Source organism: Camarhynchus parvulus, chromosome 7 (genome assembly GCF_901933205.1).
Source record: "Camarhynchus parvulus chromosome 7, STF_HiC, whole genome shotgun sequence".
Taxonomy (NCBI): domain Eukaryota; kingdom Metazoa; phylum Chordata; class Aves; order Passeriformes; family Thraupidae; genus Camarhynchus; species Camarhynchus parvulus.
This window is the reverse complement of record NC_044577.1, coordinates 31,809,772-31,830,677: the sequence shown is the minus strand read 5'-3', so window position 1 is coordinate 31,830,677 and position 20,906 is coordinate 31,809,772. Positions and strand designations below refer to the sequence as shown.

Sequence of the window (20,906 nt, the reverse complement as noted above, 5' to 3'; positions counted from 1 at the left end):
TTATCCTCACTCAATGTCAGGCTGTTTGGAGGGAAGGATCCCTGTCGGAGGTTACCAGGATGGAGCTGTGACATAAAAATGAAGGAATTCATTAAGAAACACTTGAAGGTAGCACTGCTTGCCAGCAGCTCTTTGAGGTGGCTTCTCCTCCTAACAGACCCTTGGGAAAAATCATGCAGGTTTGGCAGTAGCACTTTGCAGGCAGAAGAAGCAGGGCAGGAAGAGTTTCCCTCCCAAGCCCCAGGAGAGGGAGGTGCCCTTAAATGCATCTCCTGCACGTGTCCAGCACAGTGGTCACCTAGGACATCTCTGCTGGAAATGAGCCTCACCTCCCTTAAACTCAACTGCTCCTCTTGGCTCTGCTATCCGTATTTTTCTTTTCATTCTACTACTTATTATATTATTCCAAACAAGAACAATCTCAAAAAAATGTCTGTAAAAACAGCTTAAATATGAGGTGATGGCACATGGAACGTTGGGTTGTTTATTTTCAGGGGATTTTTTTGGTTTGGCATTTCTTAGGGGGAACTGGGGGGTCTGCTTGCTTTGTGTTTTTGTTTTAATCTGGTTTTGATTACATGTATGAAAGTAGAAAACATACTCATGCCTTAATGCCTTTGAACAGAAATTGCCTTATAAGCCAACCTATTGTTCATACTATAAATTATTAACCTCTTCTTCCCCTTTCTGCTGTAAACATGGTGAAATTACAGAAAGAAAAGCTTTGATTTTATTAAGTGTTAACATTTACACAGGGATTTCTTCCACCTGCCTTACTGGAGTTGAAGACCAATCTTCCACACTGCTGAGTAGCTCCCGTTTTCTTCCATATAATCAAAAACCATTATTTAATCTCCAAAGTCCTACCACACAACCATTTACTTCTTCTATTAAAGAAGGTGAGGCCAAACAAATATCCCCAACACTTGGTGGAGAGGTTTGCAATAATCCTGAGCTCCCCACAGGATCTATTCTAGGAGCAGCTCACTAAAACACTGCTCTCCCACACTGACAAATCTCTCACAGAAGATGCACCAATTCTCAACTTCAAAATCACGTGGGGCTTTTAAATTCTGGTTACTACCGCCAAAGATTTCTCTGAACAATTTTATAACCTGTTTCAAGATCTGCAATGGCATTTAGCCCATTCTGGACTTTTAGAGCAATTTTCCACTTGTTTTTAAACAGTCTAACATTACCTATACCTACAACAGAGCACATGATGCTTATTGCCATGTAATTGTACGTGCAATTGCTTCTGCAGAGCTGAAGTTTCTTTCCTGTAAATACCTTATACATTATTTAATAGTATATATTGATACCAAAGCACCTATATATAGTATCCTTATAAATATATTATTAACTCCCTGCTTTACAAGGGTTGGCTTCAGTTCATTCTCATCTCTACAGCTGCTGCCACTCAAGTATTGTCGTGGTCAAAGTCTAAAGTAGCAAGAAGGAACCAGGAAAGAGAAGGTGAGGGGGAAACATGAGCAGACAAATTCCTGAGTCAGGCAACCAACTCCCTTATGGATGCCATTAAGCCTCTGTGGAAGAGTAAGTACTTAGACATGAAATTTTTTGCATCCAAAACAATAGTAAAGCAGGGCAAATGATGACAAATGAAACTAAACACAGTAACAATTCCTATCTATTAAACAGATTATGCAAATTCCGTTGTATTTCACGTTATCGCACCTCATTTGTTTTAGTTATTTCAAATATTCATGTTTTAACAGAATAATTACTTGGAAACTCTGGCATAAGTACAGGCATATATTTAAAGAAACTAAAGATGCACAGAAAGAACCTTTTTGGACTAATGTGCAGCTTTGCCACAGTCTCTGCTCGTGCTCTGGCAGGAGGCTGAGGATGTGGCTGTGTGTGCTGTGTCAGCCTGGCCCAGGGAGCACAGCTCCTCCAGGGAGCCCTGATTCATCAATCCAGCTGCCTGTGACACCAGCAGCAATCCCAGCACACAACAGCAGCCATCACTCCCCAGCAAACACCCAATATTGAGACATAAAAGAGCTAAATAAGTTAGAGATGCTCCGTTGAACACCGAGGGCAGTCTGCCTTGCAGGATCCTGTTCGCTGCCCACAGCATCCCTCACTGCTCTGGCATTGTTCCAAGTATATTCCACAGATCAGACAGAATAGTTCACTTTTTTTTTCCCTAACCAGAAAACCAGAAGTATTTCCTCATTGTTATTTCAAGAGAACAGAATTTTAAAGTCATCCTGAAAAACAAAAAAATATCACGTATTGTCAGAAAATGTATTTCTTAGACTTTCTTACTTGCCCTCACTGAGATGATGGCTGTATTTTTGGAAATGGAACTACTATTGAAAAAATACCCACCTTCTAGGGCTAGTCAAATGAAACAACTTTGTAATGTAAAAAACATTTCTCTCATAGCAACAATAACTGCAGACCAACCTAACTGGGGCAATTTCAAAGTAGGAGAACACCGCAGCGGAAGACCCACAGACTGCAAGAGGGGAAATAGCAGGATGAAAGTCTTTTCCTACTTTCTTTTGATTTGCTACAAGTTATCCTTGTAGTTTCATCTGCCTCAGGAAAACAGGTTTCATTTGTTATTACTTATAAAGCATATTAAATTTTGAAACAATTACAGAAGTCTGAACTTTGTTGCATTTTAAAAGGTGGATGTTTTTCAAGGAATTTTTTTCTTTTTACTAATAAACTGAAATCTTTAGCATCTTCACACCAGCAGTGCTTTCCCATTTTCTGAGATTATGGAAAGGTTACAGAACATACACATGAGATAACTTTGAAACCCAGAGAGGCACAAGTATCACACACAGCTCTTGCCTCCATAGGAATACCAAGATTTGACAGTAAGTCTTTATCCAGTTTGAGGCACAGAAATCAAAACTGCACATCAGAGGATGTGGTCCCTCCCAAGTACTTTTAATATTATCATGCAGAGTTCAGTCCCATTATGATGGACTTGCTATCCACTATTCAGGACTGCAAAGCATTTGAGGGTTTTGAGTATTTGGATGGTGGTGTAGACAGGGCACAGAATGGGATGAAGACTTTCCACACCTTCAAATGAAAATAAAAATTCCATTTAGTCTTACTTTCAATTATTCTGCAATAGTGTTAAAGGCCTTTGCAAACATAGCTTCTTGGTTTTTAAAGCTCCATTAGCACAAATGTCTCCATCTGAGGCACAAACCACAGTAAAGAGTCTTCCATCTCCACGTACTTCCAGGTAATAGGGAGGCCACACAACTCTGAACACTCCAACTCCAGGGCCTTAAAGAACTCAACCCAGAGGGAGGAAAAAGACAAAGACTGAAGCACAGCAAGTATTTCTACATTTAATCATAAAATTTGCCTATGCCCACACTGTGAATCAGCAACAAAGCAGTCCTGGCTACAGAACCCACAAGCTCCCAGCCATGTGCCCAGCCCCACATTAATGTTAGGCCACATTAACTCAGTTTTAAACCAGAAACGACTGCCTTGGAGTGCTGCAAAACTAAATCAATCACTGATTGACTAGTGAGAAGGTCCTGATTTATAGTGTGCCTGAACTGACCTGAAGTAAGTGACAGCTCTGACTAAAAGAGAGGATCAGTGAAGCCAGAGATTAAGCTCTGTTTCAATAGAAACAGCCTACCAGGATACCTTCCACAAACGAGCAGATGTTTGGAAAACTCAGGCTGTGATTCTGTGAATTGCTTAAGAAAAGGATGATATGAAGATCTGGAATATCAAAGTAATTATACTAAGAGCTGGAAGCAAACTCTACTCTTGCTTTTTCATTTTTGTTTAAATTCTTTCAAGGCATGTTGATAGTCTATTTCCAGACAGTGCTTCCATACAGGGGGAAATTTATTTAAAGTTAAGGACAGGACCTCTAGCTTTTACATTCCCATTTAGGTCAACAAGAAACATACTGACTTCAGTGGGTTTCAACATTTTCCCATTTTGCATTTCATCTTTTGGAAGCATCCATGAAAAAAAGTGATGAGTGGAAAAAATGGCACAGAAAAGGAGGAGAGAGCTGAAAAGCTGTCAGTTCACTGAAAGGTCTCCACTTGTGGTTATATTTCATACACATTTGTCTTACAGAAACTAAACTTTATTACCATAATTTTTCATTAGAATAAGGATATCCATGTGTTATGGCTTCTTAGAGGTTTTATGGACTGGGTCAGTCACACTACATCAGGTACTTGTCATTGTGACATGGTCTCAATCAAGGACCAGTAATTAGCAATGAGTATTTTAAGTATTTGTGTTTGGAATCACAGTTTCTACACAGCAAGGTACAAGATTCAGTAGAGGAGACCCCTTATACAGAGACAGTCAAGTCACCAAAGAGATGTAGGAGAAGGGTTGGGTTTCATCCTTCTTTGAGGCAAGGAGTAATTAAATAATCACTTAAATATAGAAAATTATACACACTTGGATCTGCAAAGGATCCTAGAATTGGAAGGTTCCAAGGTTGGAAAAGCCCTTTAAGATCATCCAGTCCAACCATCAGCCCAGCACTGCCACTGTACCCCTAAACCACTAAACCTCAACATCCAGCTCCACTTGAACGCCTCCACAGATGGCCACTCCACCACCTCCCTGGGCAGCCTCTTCCAATGCCTGGCCACCCTAACAGTGGAAACACTTTGTTCTTATACCTAATTTGAATTTCCCCCATCTCAGCTTAAGACCATTTCCTCAAGCCCTCTCCCCTGCATAAATAAAAAGAAAAAGCACCATCTATTTTAGTTCACTGGTCACACTAACCCCTGAGTAAGAAAAATAAACTCAATTATAGTTAAAAGGTTAAATTTGTCTGCATCTTTCATCAGACTGGCTATAAACACCAGCATACTCATGAATATTCTCCAGTTAACACTACAGGAAGCATCAAGAATGCAAGAGGAACACTTGACCCCCATCACATCAAGACAGGCTCCAACACATCACACTGACAAACCTTTCCATTTTAACCTTTGCAAATGTACGAGGAAGTGAAGATTTTCTCTCATTTCTCCACCCAGGATTTTACTATTTCAGATCTTGTACATAAATGACTGTTTGCATTTTGCCTTTTGAACTAAGCATGATCTCTAGTTCATGTATTTCTCTTCCAGCATGGCAAGTCTATCGAGTGAGGACAGCCAAGACCTGGCAGTGGGTGCCCTTGCTCAGACCCAAGTTTTCCCAGAGTGTGCAAAGGCTAAACATACTCCCCTGCTGGTGCTGCCAAGGTTAGGAGATTCCACCCAACTTAAGGATCAGGATGAATAAAAAATTGTTGGTAACCAGAAATGCTCTCAGTTGTAGAAAACAAAATACTGAAAAACATATTTGACTCTTGAGCATCTCCAGGGAATTTATTTACAGCATCTTGTCAAAATGAAACATCAACAGTGGTGCCCTGAAAAGCAAACTTTTTTTTTTCCCAATCTCTTTAGACATGTCATGTATTTCTCTCACACTATTTTCCTATTGGAAACCCCACTTCACTAAGTGAATCAAAGCCATCATCATCCCTTATTTAAGTATCTTCACTGCTTGCTCTCACAGCATCTATAAGGTGTAATGTTAATGATTATGGGGAGATCGAGTTTATCTTTTGGTCTTCAAGCAGGTAGTTCATCATTCAAGCTTCGTACTATTGGACTATAGCTAAATGTTATCTAAAGTCTGTAGTTCTCCAATTTACTCCCTTTTCTTTCTTTTTTCCCTCTGTATCATTTTCTCTTAGAAAAACGTGAATTCTTACAGATTAGGCTTCTCTACTCAAAACTGAAACACAATATGTTATACTCTGGGCACTGCTCAAAGACACAGCAAATATTAAAAAAAAAATAGGATGTCTAAAATTATTTTTAATTCATATTTTTGGGCCTGGATCATTTCACTTCTCCTACAGAGTGGTTGTAGAAAGCTAGAAACCACTGATAGTGCAATTTTATCCCACTGCAGTCCAACAGTGTATCTCAAGTCAAGGTTTCCCAACAGCTTTTTGTGAGAATTAAGACATTTTGGGATGTGAGCTATGTCTGCTGGCTAGGACTCATCTTCCACAGGGATAAACAATGGAAGATATTAGACTCCATCTATCTTAAGCTGCCCCACACAAGCTATGTTTACTCAGTCACAACTTTCTAGAGCTTTTTAAGCATGTGTTCCTCCATGCCAAACCCTGTGGAAAAATGCAACATAGCCCATTGCTGTATGTCAGATCAGAATCTGTGCTTTTCCTAGTACTGAAGGAAATACTGAAGGACGCTACACATCACTCATTATAACACAGACTTTCTGCTCTTCTCTTCACTTCTCTTTTCCAAACTGCCCTTATCCCAGACTCTCAGCTGCAGCAATTCCCAAAGCTTCACAAACCCCTGTAGGCCCACACAGGCTCCATGCAGGAGTTCAAACTCAGCTCCCAGCCTTTCAAGCAGCAGACACCAATCTGCTCTGTTGTTCAGCAATCTGTGTTTCCCTCAAGGCTGAATGCAGGAAGAAAAGCTACATCCATAATCCTTGCCTGCAGAAGCAGATGCCTCAGCACCTCAAAGCACAGAGGATTACATCAAGTGCACGACTCTCCGCTGAAGAGAGAATGTACAGACAACTCAAAATATTCTGCTACAGGTTTTAGGCAGATCAAGAGCAACTGTGAAGATGGGAAGGAACCAAAAATCCTTAATATCTTCTTTTCCATTCTGGTAACTGGTTGCTTTTTTTTTTTTTTTTTTTTTTGTGAACCTACTTTCTTAGTACTGCTCTACAACCGATGAATGAGAATCTATCAAAATCTTTCATAAAACCATGAAAAGCATAAAAAACATTGCATAGAAATGCAAAAACCCTCTTACAAATAAAGCCAATTATAATTTCCTCCATTACAGCATAGTCATTTAAAACTCAACTACATTAACCTTCATTTCATGCAAGAAAATTCTACTTGGAGAAGACTGAATACTTCTTTCTATGCTGATGGCCCATGGACTACTGTGAGATATACACAGAACCAATTAGGTTAGAAAAGGCCTTTAATTAAATTCAGGATCAAGAATTTACAAAGTAATCAGAAATCAGTATTTGTCATCTCAGTAGAATAAACATTTTATAAACATTTATAAGATAATGACTGGAGATTCTGTAGTTTCTAGTTCCTCACAAAGTTTCATGTCTTTGAAGAACATAAGCCAGGTTTCACTCATTACTTTAAATCATCAGTTAGAAAGGAAACTGAAGTCTATTTTTTAATGTTCCTTTTCTTGATCTCAGAGGGGCTTATGAACATGGCTTTACTAGAACAATTTTGGGTTTAATCTCACATCAGATAAAACTTTCCTCTATTTATCTCTGCAAAATTTTGAGGAATAAAGACAAAAAGAGCATGGGCAAATCAAAAATAATGCTGTCACAGCAAAAATAAAAATTCTTCATGAACTGCAAAGACCTGTTGCAGCTCTTGGTGGTTAAACCCAGAAGGATTTTTTCATTTATTAACACCCTGTCCTTGTTCAACAGCATACTAATGAAGTTAATCTAAAGGCTAAATTTCAATTATGAATCACAGACCCGCATCTCTGCTCCCTGATTGCTCAGATAATCTGAATTAAGCCTTCTCCTCTCCAAAGCACAATGGCTGACTGCAGATAAAAGTTCCCAAACATCAAAAATATTCAGTCCAGAAGGTAAAAAAATCTCACAAACACCTGATTTCACATCCATTCAATAACTCTCTGGCAAAGTAATGATTTCTAGTAACTTGACAGACTGCTCGCTCACTTAAAATATGCTGCACAGGTTTGAACAATAAAAGGAACTGCAAATGTTTAAATCTCTCAGGCTTACAGCCAAGACAAAGTCTTCAGCCAGAGTAAAAAAGGGTTTCCATTTGCTAAAATAATTTAGGAGAAAATGTTTTCCTCTTGAGTACCTACAATGTATTTGTCCTGGAACAAAACCTGAGAGAGCCACCATGGAAAACCAAGATCAGGGAGAGGCTGTGCAGCCCTGGGCTATTAATATGCACGACTACAGACCGAAATGTGGAGCTTCATGACGTGCCAACGCAGCTCAAATAAGGAGCTGAAGCTGCAGAACTGGAAAAAAACAAAATATGAGTAATAACGACGACCTGGATCATTTCCTTCCAATTGCTTCTGCAAACAGAAGAGTGATGAAGCTCACAAGAACACCAAGCCGTGCTGCTTCCCCACCTAAAAGACTGATAGGGAGGAAACACTGCATCTGCTTTTTAACAAGACAATAAAAGAAACTGAAGAGCCAGCCTTTAGTTTTGAGCTGAGAGGATGGAGCACTGAAGGACTGTTCACTTGTGGTGGGAGTCAAAGGAGCAAGAGGGAAGCAGAACAGGGAAAGCCCTGGGTCTCAACCTAGGGCAAACCTGGATCACAGAAACCAGAGCCTTCCAAACAATCTCTTGGAAATGTTTTCACCATAAAGTGAAATGTATGTGATTTCCAGACAATACAGCAACTCTACAGTCAACTCCTCCACTTCTCATGGGGAGGCAAGAAAGAGTAAATACACCATAACCAATCACTGACCATCTCTAGGAGGAAAGACTTCAGAGATTTTCTTCCAAACCTAGGATAACACAGTGATAAACTCCTGCTTGCCACACACTTATCAGCTCCTTCCCATGCTCCAAGAGTCAAGCTCCCAGAAAGGGAGAAGACTGCCCAGACTCTCTGCCATTCCACAGCATTAAAACAGGTCAGCTACAGTCATCTAATTTTTCACTGAGCAGCAAAGACTTTTTTTCCTCCTTCAAGTTAGATGATGTCAAACATTCACACCCACACCTTCACAGCAGCCACTGCACTGATGAAGGTTTCTACTCTCCTAAACACAAACATCAATCTCTTCAATCCTTGTATTCTTCAGGATACAAGCATAAATAGTTAATATTCCACCTCCATCCTTAGTCTACTGGTACCCCTCTCCACAGCCTTTATCCTTCCAATATTTGTCACCCAGTGGGAAGTTGCCAGTGCCCAAACCCTGAGACCATGAAAATAAATTCCTATCATTTAAAAAAAAAAACAACTTAGATTTTTTTCCCAGATTGTCATGATATTCACAATGCTATCTGTTTTGGCAATATTGACTCCTAAAACACTGATACATACCTAGAAAATCATTTGGCAATAACATCCTTCCCAAGTCTAAAATCTTGCCGTTTTCAAATACCAAACAGGCACTTTGCTTTCGTGTTTGGCTGGATCCTGTGCAAGTTTTCCTCCTTGCCTTAGTCCTTAAATGAGCTGTTCCTCAGCAACACACTCAGAGTTGTCAGCCTGAGCAGTAGGCAGGGATGTATATGCTTAGCAATATGCTTGGTGGACATTGTCATTCATGGTTCTCACCGAAATACATCTTAATTGAGCAGCAGCATTACACCACAAATGAGCCAGAAAAAAAGGCCAACAATAACGACAGACCACTAGAAATAATCTGTTGCCTTCTGGGTAAACTGCTCAATGCTAAAACTTATTATCTGTAAAAGCACCTTTTGAATCACTTTTGTTTTGCCCTGTGGAATACCTTAATGCTTCCACTAGTAATAAAATTTCTGGCTTGCAATACTGCCCTGGTCTATCAGACCGCAAGAGAAGGGAAGGGAAACAATGAAAACAGGGAAACACAGAAGCAGTGTTATTATTAAACCTTTAAGTTACAGAGTTAATTCCAGCTAAACACTTTTATCTGCTGCACTGCTTATATGAAGTGGATGTTTTTTTCCAGAAGGAAATCTAATTTTAGAAGCCTGGCATCAAACAACTCCGTGGCCATCCATATCTGCACTGACTCCAGTTCTGCTGCAAGTAATCTGTTAAGCAGCACATCCCCAGCTGGGGACTGTAATTAGGGTGCAAACTGCCATACAATCCCCTTGCCAGATTGATGAAGGAGACCTCTTACAAGGTGATCCAGAAGGCAGTGTTGAGATCATTAATCATTCATCCGTCGAGGAGAATACAAAAAGCTCTGCCACCAAGAACATTACACTGCAAAAGTATCTTGACAGAACTAACTCCTAAAAAAAAAACCAGTGAACTTTTAATTAAAAGGTCAGGGATTAGTTACTGTATTATTTTTTTACGTTTTAGATAAATTCACTTCAAAAAAACTTTATTCATATGTCAGACGGAATTTGACACTCCTCCTTTGCTACTCCTTTTACAAGCTTGATAATGATCAGCTCAGAGGGTTTTTAGCTCTGCAAGCAGCATCCCCAGATAGTAAACAAATATAACAGTAATCTACAGTGCAAGCTTAAATACCCTGCCAGGCTGCCAATATTTCAACCTGCAGCCATTTGTTTTCAGGGATGTGAATCCACAGAAAATGCAAGTATTTTCAACAATGCATAAGTGCAAACATTGTTAGCACAAAAATCCAGCCTACAGGGAGAACACCAGATCTTGAACACCTGCCTGATGAGGACTGCACTGTTCATTCTAAGCACGTAAGTCTTGGCTCTGCCAAATATCAACTGAACTTTTTTTAAATACACTTACTATAATTAAATACTTCAAGTAGTTAAAGTTGAGTTTAGGCTTGAGTGTTTCCCCTCTCCATTGTTATTTGATCCAACAGGCAAGCTCACACCATCCTTAGAGAACTCACAAAACTACAGAGAGAAAAATGCAATAATCAAGAACACTGAGGTAATCTAAAAGTGTATTGAAAGAGCTGGAAGTATTGGATACAACTTTTTAACCATCTTTTGTATGCAACCTTCTGTTTTACTTACCACATTCCATGCCAGATCCTCAGCACCAGAAGTTTCTTAGCTTCTCACACATTTCACCTGAGCCCACAGCCTTTCCCTCTCCTCCCTTGAACTACCTGGGATTTAATAGAATTGCCTAGGAGACTTCTGCTGTTTCAGAAGCAATCAAAATCTATCCTATACAACCATCTACCAGACTAACAGAAAATACATTTTCCTGTAGAATGTGCAATAGGAAGGAAACTTAATCCAAACACATCATTGCATAGTCCAACAGGATTTGCTTACAAAATCTAAAATCTATCCCAGTGAAGGCAAGCTCCTAGAAGTTAAACAAAAAATAGTCAGCAGGCAAGTACTTTCTCTTATTTTTAACTGAAAAAGCCATATCTAAATCTTTTTCAACAGATCATCAAGAAGTATATATGAAATCCAGAGAAGATAAAAAAATCTACCACCCGTGGCTATGAAGTTAAACAAATGTAAACACTTTAAAAGCATTCTTGTTTGAAAATTAGGATAATTTCCCCTCAACTCTCCTCATTCCCTAGAGAAAACAGGGTTTTTCCTAAAGGATGTAGAAAGGGATGCAAAGAAAATTAGTAAGAAAAACCCAACAACATTTTTAGCATCAAGTGCTTTTACAACAAGGACTCCTTTGCAAATCTAACTATAGATAAAACAAAGCTTTTTTTTGTTTCTCCAGCACTGAGAAGTTCTGATTTCCAAACCCTTCCTTGCATGAAAAAGCGAGTAATCTTCTAAACATATGAGAGAAAGAAGGAAAGCAGAAACAGCCTCATTATCATTATATGGAATCTCACAGGCAGCTGTGGAAACCCAGGCTCCTTAAAAATTATCTCCATGTTAAAAATGCATAATCCATTTCAACAACAAATTCTATCATATATCACTGATTCCCTCAATATTTACAGTTTTCCCACATAGCCTGAACTATTGATAAGAGGTCAGCAACAGCAGGAGTATGCATAAAATAATTCATTTTTTCTGAGGCACCCCATATTTCTTAATTAGAGTCAGTAACACTAAAACACCACCTAAGAGAATGGAGCACAACTTGCAAAGACTGGGTCAAACCTGAAGATTACAAAGGTGGTAAATCAAGTGTGGCATCATTTTCTAAAAGGCTGTGATAACAATCTCAACAAAGAGTTTAAACTTTAAAAAATAAGGAAATAAGTTCACTGCACTGGATGGGCCAAGGCAATCCTGTGTGCACTACAACAGCTAATCCTGCTGGTAATATTTCTTGCACTTTGATTCTGCTCAATGGAATAAAAAGTATTAAACACAACAGACAACTGAAGCAACACTGCAATACTTCAGAAGTTACACCCAAGTAAATTGTATGTTCATCTTATTTTGGAGTAACAAACGAAAAAACCTCCCCCCCTCCCCTTTTTGAGTCTTGCTGCATCATCCTTTACTGACATTAATATTGCACTCCTCCTTAGGCAAGCCCTGAAAGACTCTGATCCTTTATATCCTTTAAAGGGAGCAATTAATGCTGCTATTCAGAGTTTCTGACCTTTAACTCTCAGTCCCAGTAGTGTTATTCGGATTTTTCTTTTCAAGTTTAGCAGAAAATAGTAACTATTTGTATCTTCCTAAAGGCAGACAGGCATTAATCCTAACCTCAAATTGGAGTTCATTTTGGAAAAGTAATTACCAAATTTTTCACTTCCAAACGTGCTCCTCTGCAGGATCAGATGCTTCCCAAACTCTGCCCTTCCAAACTACTGCAGTTTAGGTTCTGCCTTCCAGAGGTATTTTGGCAAAACACTTTTGAAAATGCTTCCATAGAAGTTCTGCATCCCATACTGCAGTCCCCTCATCATCTTCTGCAGGAGGATGCCTATTGCCTATGATTATTTTCAGTGAAGCCACAATGCCAAGTTCCATTTTCTTTATTCCTTCTAACATCACTCCCCACTCAACATTCCAACCTCACATTTTTTCCCCACAGCTTCTTACTCAGCTGCCCTGTTGCTTCTTTCAGAAATATTCATAAAGAGCATCCCAGAATCAAAATAATCTGTCTACTATTCACTGTCTTCATCTAATCTGGATTTTAAGCTGTCAAACACGGAGGCTGATTTGATGCCCTGAAAAACCAAGGACATGTCATGTTCAAAACTGCCCCACAAAGCATCTTGCATTCTCTTTTCAACAAGTAATTAACATATGGTAATCTTTTACAAGGGGGCAAACACCTCATACACATATCCAAAAGAGATTTTATATATATATATATATATATATATATATATATATATATATATATAACCCTGTCCATCTCAATCCCTCTCTCAAACTTAAAAAAAAAAGAAATCTGATAATTCTAGTCCATCAATACCTTTCTGCTTTAAACCTTCCCTGATAAGAAAGTCGTTACAGCTCATCTGGAAGACTGACAAGCTGATATTTCTCTAGACCCAGAGAAAGGGTATTCCACAGCCAAGACTCTTCCAAATAGCCAGGGAAAAAAAAGTTATACCTATTTAAACAGAGAGCAAGACAGGCTCAGCAAGAGCTGCACAGGGAAGGGGCAATCAGCTTGACAGTAAATGTAATTAGTGTTATAATTCCTGCCAAAATTAGACATGATAGAAGCAGATATAACAAACGAATTTGACATGATATATTACCATTGATGTTCCTAAATATATAGAGGCTTTTTGAAGGATGGGAATAGGGTTTTACAGATTTTAAGGGAAAAAACAAATCCTGACAAGCCTCCATCATGTCTGTCTCCATCCTGTTGCTCATTAAACCTCTCCTTTCTGGCTCCTATTTCCTTCGCAGTCAAAGTGGCACAAAACATCCTTTTTTTGCTGCAGATAACTAAAACTGAAGTTGCATCGTGTCTCCTTTTCACATCTTTTCTTCCCTCCCTGCCAATCAGAGGCTTCAAGCCACTTGCTTTCTGAACACATTTACAGTCTAAATCCATTCCTGAACACCAGATCACTTGCTTGCCTCTCTTGTTTTGACTGGCACTCCCCAAAACTCCTACCCATCACATCACAGCTCCATTCCAAGCTGCCATCTTCTCTTGGTTGTCACTCACACATCCCCTTTCCCTGGTCCCAGTACCAAATTTCAATAGAATCATAGAAACATGGAATGGTTTGGGTTGGAAGGGACCTTAAGATGATCCCACTCCAACTCCCTGACATGGGCAGGGAGCCCTTCCCCTTGATCAGGTTGCTCAGAGCCCCATCCAGCCTGGGCATAAAACCTAATTTACACCAGATACTAAGAAGAATCATTCCCAGCTCTGCCCCAACAAAGCAACAAGAAGACAGAAATCCTCAGTGCTCAGAAAGCTGGACATGATTTAGCTTCTCTGTTAATGAAAAAAAAAAAATTACAAAAAGGGAAAAAAGTGCAACACACCCCACACCTCCCTTCCCAAAAGAAAAAAACTGAACTGGAACTGAATGCTTATTTTGTTTTTGCCTCTGCTAGAAATCAACACTAAAGCTTTCATTTAGTCAGCCAAGTTTTATTACAGAAAAATTATGGCTTTGTTTCAGGGAGAATTAACCTATTACTTACTTTGTTTCAATTTCTATTTTGCATCAAAGTTTTACTTAAAAACACATCACAATGTCTAGACAAATTTTCCAAGTTCCCAAACCATCTGACTTCTGAGCCAGTGACCTCTCATGAGCAATGGGACCAACCCTGTGTCCTCCCCAGCTGGAAGCTCTGGGCTGCTTCATTTCCTGCACACCTGAATTTGCCACCAAAGTACTTGATATGGGAAAAAATCTAGGCCAGGCAGGGGTATTTATGACTTTTTTTTATGATGGAAAGTTTAAAAACTACTTTACTCCAAGAAATAAGTCTTTAACTGGACTTGTCTTTCCTACTGCAGCAACCACCGAGCATATTGCTGTTCATCTCCTGACAAATTACTCTCTGGGAGAATACAAATCATGTGTGCTGAGCTTCAGAAAGGCTCAGGAAGAGAGCTCTGTTTCAAGCCCCTAGAGACAAAAAGCCAGGCACAAAACAGACTCCATCCCCGTGGAGAGCCTCCCTCGCCCATAAACGCCTGTTTTAATCCCATTCATTAACAGTGGGATTGTGCTCATCCTCATTGTGCCACATCCTCAGGCTGCTCTTCCAACCATTACAGGTAATGTATTCTCTGTTTTATTAACAGTAACTTAATTCAATATGTATTCCTACACAGGACAGGTGATCTTTTTGACTATTTCAAAACATTTCACAAGGCGGAACACAGATAAATTTTTAAATAGGAAAACAAGACACACATAGATTTAAAAAAAAAAAAGCACAAGAAGAAATCCTCTTGCATGTTTCTGTTAGGATGACTTCGTAAAATAAAGTTTGCCATGACTGTCAAGCCTCCCACCACCTAAGTTTTCTTTCCTGAATAAATACCACACACTAAAAATTGATGCTCCATAAACTGCACCATTGCTGGAGAAAATGGCAATCACAGAGACTGCTGCTTCCTTATTTACCAAAGGTGTATATCGTGTTTACTACAGACACCTGAAATCAATTACAGAATCATAAATATTTGCAGCCTACAGCTCTCAGAAGTGTTTCAAAAGGCATATGTTAATGCCCAGGAGTCATTTCCCCCACACTGCAGTGCCCTCAGGCTCTCTGCTCTGTTCTCTGCTATCTGCTGACATCAATTTTGCAATGAAAACCCAGCAATTCAGTTAAAATAGATAAAAACATCTACCTAAAGACTCAGTACCACTGTCCTGTTATACATGGACAAAAAATTACATATATATATATATATATATATATATATATTCACACAGTTATATATCCCACAATTTGCTGTGGCAACTTATCCTCTCCACAAATCCCTGTTGAACACACAGGAGACAGAATTCCCCACTGCTGTCACCACGTGCTGAAACAATGCCAATGTGAATTACAGGTTATTGTGGGAGATGGATCAGAAACAGCCACAGTTATATGTAATGAGTGAAGAGATCGTTTCATTTATCTTTCTTCTGGAAGGCTATGCCAGTCTGACAGAGCCAAATGGCACATTGTGTCTTTCTGTCCATTCCTGGCAACCTCAAGACACATAAAGAATCCCCCCTCGCTCCTAACAAGGCTGGGATCAAAAGTTTGCCACATTAAGTTATCCTACCTTCAACCTTTCAAAATACCCACTATTCCTAAGAGAATATCCCTTTCCAGCACAAACATTTTCTGTTTAAGCAACTGAGTCAGGAGAGTGACTATTTCTCCACTTTATTGTAGTTTTTAACTAACTTTAAATCTTCATTTCACCTGTAAAACCCTTTTCCCTCTCTCCTGCTTCATTCTAGCCTTTCAGGTTACAACGAGACACCTCATTGCACTGTCAATGTGTTTGCACATTCTGCCTCTATCAACAGAGTCTGCACAACCAAGGGAGCCACCACAGGGGTCAGAGAGCAGCTCATCTTGTGTGGGATTCCTTCCCCACCTGCCTGGGACATGCATGGACACCATACATCACACACACATTCTGGCCCTGCATCACCAACACAGCTTTTTGTTTGCTTTTTGGTGGCCCTTGAACCTCTTTCCCTACCCATTCCATGCACTTTCTGAAAACAGCTGCCTGTTCTGTCAGTGCAGGTGGTGTAGGAAAAAAAACAATCCCCTTTTAAAGTAGCTACCTTACTTTCAGACATAAATATGAGAATTTGTTAGGACTGAAAAGAAAAACTAAGATGCTTTCCCAAAAAAAAAAAATGCAGAAGATTTTGTTTCAATCAGAACAAAAGCTTAACAAATAAAAATCACAATGGGAAAGAAGCACAACTAAAAGCATTCCCAACAAAAATGATGCAGCATGTCCTTAATACTCAAGTGTTTTAACTAAATACAGCAGAAGTACAAAAGAATGCCTGAAGATGACTCAATAACATTCAAAGCAGAAAGAGCATTACCAGCATGTTCTTGATAAGCTTGCCAGTCCAAAGCACAGTATTTTTTTGCTCTCTTGTTCCAAACCAGACTGCAGACAGTGGGCACTTGTGCTTAGACACAGAAGGTAGGACAGGTCAGCAGTGACTCAGAGGCTGGGTCTCTGCAGCCTCACAGAGCAAGCAGAGAAACCTGCCTTCCCTGCAGAGCTCCTGCTTCTAAATGACCCACACGGCTCTCATCCTCTGGCACAAACTCCTGGGTTTTCTTTTTTTTCTTCAAATAAACAGTACTTATTTTGCCTGTGGTGCTTTATCTGTTTCTCCTCTCACAGCACCCACTTCAGCACCCTAGAAGCAGCTTTGGATGAGATGGGATGCCCAGCTTCCAGCAGAGTTCAGCATCCCTCAGCTCCATCCTCGTGTCCCCTGGCAATCACACCCCCTTTTCACACCCCACCTTCACACTTACTTTCCATTACATGATACTGGGGCAAATAACAGAAAAGCTGGAATGCAATCTCAGTAAAAAAAAAAAAAAAAAATCAATATTCTCAAAGTTCAGGTAAAGAACCGAGGCGATGTGTGGGCAAAAACTCAACAGTGTGGGAGGACTCAGAACACACAGAGAAACACACCATAACTGCACAGAGTTTGGCCAGGAAGTCTGATGCCATTGTATCATAAAACTCAGTTATAACAAGGCATGACAACCTATCCACAGCTTGTCAGCTTCTCTGGTTTAGAGGAAAAACACACAAGCTCTCAACCCTAGGCAGCCCCAGCAAGACTCCCCTTCCTCAGCCGCACCCAGCGGCACCGGAGCCTGTGAACTGCTGCCAGAACCAGACAAATTTTCATTTTCTATTACCTTAACAAACCACAGAGCAGCTCTGTCTTGTGAAAACAATGCTTACGCCTCACCATACTGGAACAAGCCCCCCGAAATCCAATAAAGTTCCTGAAAACTGACAAGCCAGACACAGTTTTTGAAGACGCTTTGAGGCCGTCCATTGGGTCAGTTTCCCTCACCTACAAAATGCCCGGAGAAGTTCCCCAAACCAGCTCTGTCTCAGGTGGCTCAAGCAGACAGGTCTCTGCTTTCCCCCATCCACAGCATTGAGCACAACCCATTAAAGCCCAGCATACACCTCTAATGGGGAACAAAAAACCTACCTCCCTGAACAACAGCCTGGGGGCATTTCCATCACCTCTTTAATCCGAAACAGCATCCCTGTTGCTCAGCTTTCATAATCCACTTCAGTTAAGGCACCAGGATGCCAGCAGCAGTGCAGGGAAGCAAAGAAGACACAGGTACTTGTGGTGTCAGTGAAGCACTGTCATCTCAGGGTAATTTATTTTTTGGTGTTTTCTTATCCCACTCTTTGCTTACAGCCTACAAAGCCAGACAAGCTTAGTTGCCTTGGACACCTGGATGAAACCATTCACATCACAGCACATCTTCCACCACAGCCTCCCTGCTCACCTACCAACAGGGAGGCAAAAGCTTCCCAAGTACAGCCACCACCTGGGTTTTCCTCTGCTCAAAACCACTCTTCCATGGCTACCTTTGTGCTATGATTCACATCTGAGCTTGGCACAGGGTACCTGCAGCATCTGGCATGTCTCTCCTGCCCAGCCCAGGCTCCTCATGTGCTCACCCCTGCTCCCAGCCACTGGGGTAGTTGCGGCTGTGCCCAAACACTAAAGGAGAAAGTGTCTAAACACGCACAAGAGCTCAGCTCATCTGAGGGCATGTAAGACACCAAATACTGGCTCAGTAAAAAAAACCAACATTCTACTAAGGAGCAAGGAAACCCATGGGAATCCCCATTTCTCTCAGAAACCCCAGAAGTTCTGTGCCACTGAAGGCAGCAGCCCGGGTGCCTCCGCCAGCGCAGCACGTCAGCAAACACGCGGCACGATCTTATCGGCGAGGCTTTCTAGTGAGCAGGCATCCCTAGAAAGCAGTCACTACAAATACCATTTTCCTGAATATCATTACTGATCCAGAAGTAATGAAATAGCAGATAATATGGCCCCAGGGTACAAATCAACCACCTACCCTAATGCATACAGATGGAGCTTAACAGCTCTTTTGGTCTTCCATTACCAGAGTGAAATGGGATCTTTGAAACACCATTGAGGCAAAGCAGAAGATGAAGTTTACTAATGAATGACGTTTACTTCTGATTCTTCAGAAAATGCTTTTCAATGCTGTGATCTAAAAAAACAATCCTGTTTTCATGTAGGAAGACGACTGGACGCCGCTTCCCCTCAGAGAACCAAGACAAAAAAGGAGAGTGTACAATCTCCTGCTCTTCCCTCGTGTTGCAGAAAAGACTGCTGAGAACAGTGTCTCGATAACTTTTGTAATAATTAACAATGGAAACTTTATCCAGTCCCACCAAAGCAAGCAGCAAAGCCGTCACAACTCACAGCAGGGTCATGCTCTCCTTGCTGATGTTCGCAGCAGTAAAAGCTCTTGCACAATGCTCTAAAACCAGCTCGGCACTATGTAAGGTACAGGCAGGCACAGCATCCCCCTGCTTGCATCCTCAGGGAAATTCAGCACTTAACACCTCGAGCCTGCCCCCACAAAGACACAAAGTTGTGCATTCTGAGCTGGTCTCAGCCCCGTGGACCAGCCAAGAACATCCGAGCCCGCACACCTCACACACCCCGACCCAGCCCTATCTGCCTTCCCTGGGAAGCATCCCTGGACTCCAGCACCTCACTTTAAGGCTATCTCCCTCACCTCCGACATGCCATTACCTAAATCCCACTGGAATCTTTTCAGAAGCTAACGAGCTCACTACTTCTTTCAGTTTCCTTAAAGTTTGAAGATTTCACCAAGCAAGTTGAGCAGCCATGCAAGGCACCTGTGTGATACAAGGCACAAACAGCAGCTCTCTGCCATCACATCCTCTCACAGGTACTTTCAGTGGTACCCGGGTCTAACAGGTAGATTATGCCACTCACCTGCACACCCAACAGACATTCCCTGTACAACTTGCTCCAAAAATTACATCCTCAGACAATCAATTCTTTAAGTTGACTTTCTGTTTTCATTAGAGGAATTCAACAATATATTTCAATTATACAAAAAAACTGGAGGCAGTGGTCAGCAAGTACTTTTTTATGACCCTCGTCTATTCTTTTAAAAGCCTTCTACAGAAACGCTCAGGCAGGCACAGGAGTGGGAGGGAGAGGAGGAGGAGGAAAGGAACAGCATTACAGAGTCCTCATCATATCTTCACATAAATAAAGTCCCAACTCTATACGGTTTGACCTTGAATAAATAATAATACGCAAAATAAATACAAGGACGAGCACAAATTAAGAACGAACGTTCAAAGTAATGAATGGTTAATGAAGGAGCGTATAAGCGTGCCTTCTTTAAAAACAGTGATTGAAGAATCGACGGAGGGAAAAAGACAACCCAAACACATTGCGATGCTGTGACCGGGGGTGGGTAGGCAGGTGAAAAAGTCGGGGTTTGGAAGCCAACCTGCGCCACAGAGAGCCCAGAGCCAGCCGCGATCGCGCTGCCCGCGGCAGCCGCGCTACTTTCCGCGCTGCTCGGCGGAGCGGAGTTGCGGCGGTGCCCGCACTGAGCCTGCCGGTGCCCGTGCCCGTCCCAACTTCCCCGGTCTCACGGGGTGCCGGCTCCGCGCCCTGCCCGCTGCTCCCGCGGCGGCACAGCCGGGGCGCTCGGAGCAGCCGGACCAGCGCGGGAGATGCCACCAGCAGCGAGACGGGAGATCCCGGCCGGAGCGCTCCCAAAACCGCGGCAACTTCTCCCGCGCGGCGCGACCCGGCGGGTCCGTCCGTCCGTCCGTCCATCCACGCACCCGCACCCCCGCCCGCGGAGCCGAGCCCCCGGACCCACCCTCTCCCCCGGCAGCGGGGCGGCCGCACCTCCTGGCATCCCGGAGCGCGGCATGGAGCCCGGCGCGGCGCGCTGCGGCGGGAGGTCTGCGGAGCCGGCGCCGCGGGCGAGCGGGGCGGGACGGGCGCGCAGTCCCCGCTCGGCCCCGCGGCGCGGAGGGGCCGCGGGCGGAGCGAAGATGGAGGAGGCGCGGCCCGGCCCCCGCCCGGCCCCGCGCGGGAGCGGCGCGCGCGGCGCCCTCTGCCGGGCGGCGCCGGGACAGGGCCCAGCGCTGAGGGCTGAGGGGAGCCGGGGAGTTGCTCCGGCTCGG

General features: G+C 42.0%; 1 protein-coding gene across 2 annotated transcripts in view; it reads right to left on the bottom strand.

Annotated features, from left to right (window-relative positions):
• THSD7B (thrombospondin type 1 domain containing 7B) overlaps positions 1 to 20,702 on the bottom strand; it is a 298,626-nt gene extending 277,924 nt beyond the window's left edge. The window contains exon 1 of one of the 2 annotated variants that reach the window (XM_030952035.1): positions 20,597 to 20,702. The gene's annotated coding sequence lies outside the window, so the exon portion shown is untranslated. The remainder of the gene's footprint in view (positions 1 to 20,596) is intronic. The other variant, XM_030952034.1, reaches the window with a different exon arrangement.
• Positions 20,703 to 20,906: the final 204 nt, after the last annotated feature.